This window comes from Camelina sativa, unplaced genomic scaffold (genome assembly GCF_000633955.1).
Source record: "Camelina sativa cultivar DH55 unplaced genomic scaffold, Cs unpScaffold24148, whole genome shotgun sequence".
NCBI classification, from domain to species: Eukaryota; Viridiplantae; Streptophyta; class Magnoliopsida; order Brassicales; family Brassicaceae; genus Camelina; species Camelina sativa.
The window spans coordinates 1-257 of record NW_010945129.1 but is presented as its reverse complement, the minus strand read 5'-3'; the positions used below and the strand labels follow the sequence as shown (position 1 = coordinate 257).

General features: G+C 37.4%; 1 long non-coding RNA gene across 1 annotated transcript; it reads left to right on the top strand.

The window, feature by feature from the left end:
- On the top strand, positions 1–224 carry LOC109132121. Its single transcript, XR_002037378.1, has 2 exons — positions 1–70; positions 188–224. It is a non-coding gene; the product is annotated as an uncharacterized LOC109132121 (long non-coding RNA).
- Positions 225–257: the final 33 nt, after the last annotated feature.

The window sequence follows — 257 nt, the reverse complement described above, 5'->3', positions numbered from 1 at the left end:
CTTGTGATGAAGAGTGGTAAATACACTCTTGGTTACAAGTCTGTTCTGAAATCCCTCCGTGGCTCCAAAGGTGTGTGTGTAATTTCGTCGAACACTTGGTGTGCATACCCTAAAAAATGTTATTAACTCTTTATTTTTTTTAAGATGTTTGTTGTTTATTTCTGGTTTTTTGTTTATGTTCTCACAGGGAAACTGATTCTAATCTCCGCAAATTGCCCACCTTTGAGAAGATCAGAGATTGAGTACTACGCTATGCT